We start from the raw sequence: 2,430 nt of genomic DNA on the forward strand, positions 1-2,430 counted from the left end.
TAACAAAGTGACTTTTTGACAGGCTTTTTATGTCTTAAAAACTGTTTTAACTTTGTTAAATCATGTACACACATTTTAAAATGGCTTTTACTAATTGGCTTTTACAGGAATAGGTACTTTTATGTAGGATTGTTTTATTGTTTTAAATAAACAACATGTACCTTTTAAAATGTAACTGTAATGTAATGCTGGTTTTAATGCACTTTATGCCGTTTTTATGTGTGTAAATGTATTTCAATTGTGAGCTGTTTTAAAGGAAATGTACAATAAAAACTTTTCCAAAAAAAAAAAAAAAATCTGTTCTTATCAGTTTAATATCTGATACGTCCCCTATCTGGGGACCATATATTAAATTGATTTTTGGAACAGGGAGATGGAATAGGGGCTTGCTCCGTCCACTCCACGCATCGACCTGGTATTGCAGTACCTCCAGGAACGGTGCACCACCTGTCATTGTAAAGATAAAGCAGGCAAAGACAACAGAATTGCTTTGTTATATTCCATTAGGATCACGATATATTTTAAATTTTACCATTTTACCATCTTCATCTCAATGTCAATGATGGCTAGAAAGTGATGGTGAAGTCAGTCACTGTTATATTGACTATGATAGCTGATGTGAATGGTGCGTTAATCATCTAATCAAATCAATGTTTATTCGTCACATGCACAGGATACAGGGTGTAAATGGTACAGTGATAATGCTTTAAAGATAATGCTTTAAAAAAACCTTGGCATAGATTGGGAGTTGATCAACGTTGGGAATAACCACTTTTGACTGTTACAAAGTAACAAATTGGTAGGTTCGTAAGTCACGTGGTCATCTGCCCTCCAATCGGAAATGACAGAAAGCGTTTATAAATTAAATCCAGATTAACAGCTAAATCGGAATAAATATGAAATACGGGTGGGGGAATCAATTTGGAGATAATAATATTGACATAACATTTGATCTTATATCAAATATCTCTGGTAGCGTTGATGCCACAAGGGAACTGAGCAATTGTCCACTTGGTGGCGCAAGTGTTCCACTAACCGTCGCATTTGAATGTTGAACCACTTGACTTCAATACATCATCAACGCAAATAATATGAACAATAAAAATAGCCTGTTTTTATTTTACATGTCTGTAGAGCCTTGTACGATAAGACCACGTTGAAGATGCCTTCATAAAGTTGCCGTCCTAAATTACTTAGAGGCCAAACTTCAAAGATGTCCATGGCACTGGACTGCAGTAAGAGCTAGGCCTACAGTGCGGCCTACGGAGCGGTCCTGGTGTATGGTCCTGGCTGCCTAAATGTTTCCTCCACATAATAAACTGTACAAACATGGCACTTTAGAGGGTTACTTTTACAATTAGCCTTACTCAGTCACTACAACAAACTTCCTATCATGGACATGAAATGCCATTAGGCCTAATGAAGATACCGTATATGTAAGTTACTTAGTTGGTGTCTTGTGAATCAACTGGTATGCGCATCAGGGTTTAATATTTCCTCGATATTATACAAATGTTCCATCCCGAGAATAAATCTCTCTTCTCCCGGGTAACCCGGTATTTTCTGCCAAAACCGGAAGTGTCATTCATTTACATTATATTTACATTTACGTCATTTAGCAGACGCTCTTATCCAGAGCGACTTACAAATTGGTGCATTCACCCTATAGCCAGTGGGATAACCACTTTATCCTATCCCAGGTATTCCTTAAAGAGGTGGGGTTTCAAATGTCTCCGGAAGGTGGTGAGTGACTCCGCTGTCCTGGCGTCGTGAGGGAGCTTGTTCCACCATTGGGGTGCCAGAGCAGCGAACAGTTTTGACTGGGCTGAGCGGGAACTATGCTTCTGCAGAGGAAGGGGAGCCAGCAGGCCAGAGGTGGATGAACGCAATGCCCTCGTTTGGGTGTAGGGACTGATCAGAGCCTGAAGGTACGGAGGTGCCGTTCCCCTCACAGCTCCATAGGCAAGCACCATGGACTTGTAACAGATGCGAGCTTCAACTGGAAGCCAGTGGAGTGTGCATTATAACACTTATAAATGTCTGGATTTGATTAGAGCTTTGATCAGCATGAAAATACAAACCTGATGCTACCTGAGCCTGATCAGACATATATTAAATACATGTTATAATACATTTTACAAATCCAAATCCCAGATGAAGAATAAGACACTATTTCAAAGCATAGTACATGTAATGTTAGCCAAGTACAATGTAATTACTAGTTGTTACACAGGATTTAGCCAATTAAAATTAAGTGTATCTTTAGGAGTACTTGTAATTAATGTGTACAGTACATTACCCATCCTGACAACCTGGCCCTCAATTTAAAGCTTGTGGAAGTGACATCCAAGTGGGAGAATAAATACACTAGTACGCCACAGAGTATCTGTATAGGAAAATCATTCAGAGCACACTGTGCTGTCAATCACA

At 39.1% G+C, this 2,430-nt stretch overlaps 1 pseudogene; it reads left to right on the plus strand.

Moving 5' to 3' along the window:
• The first annotated feature begins 269 nt into the window (after positions 1–269).
• LOC121562213 lies at positions 270–449 on the plus strand (annotated as a pseudogene).
• The last annotated feature ends 1,981 nt before the right edge of the window (positions 450–2,430 follow it).

Source organism: Coregonus clupeaformis, unplaced genomic scaffold (assembly GCF_020615455.1).
Source record: "Coregonus clupeaformis isolate EN_2021a unplaced genomic scaffold, ASM2061545v1 scaf1371, whole genome shotgun sequence".
In the NCBI taxonomy this organism is placed as follows: domain Eukaryota; kingdom Metazoa; phylum Chordata; class Actinopteri; order Salmoniformes; family Salmonidae; genus Coregonus; species Coregonus clupeaformis.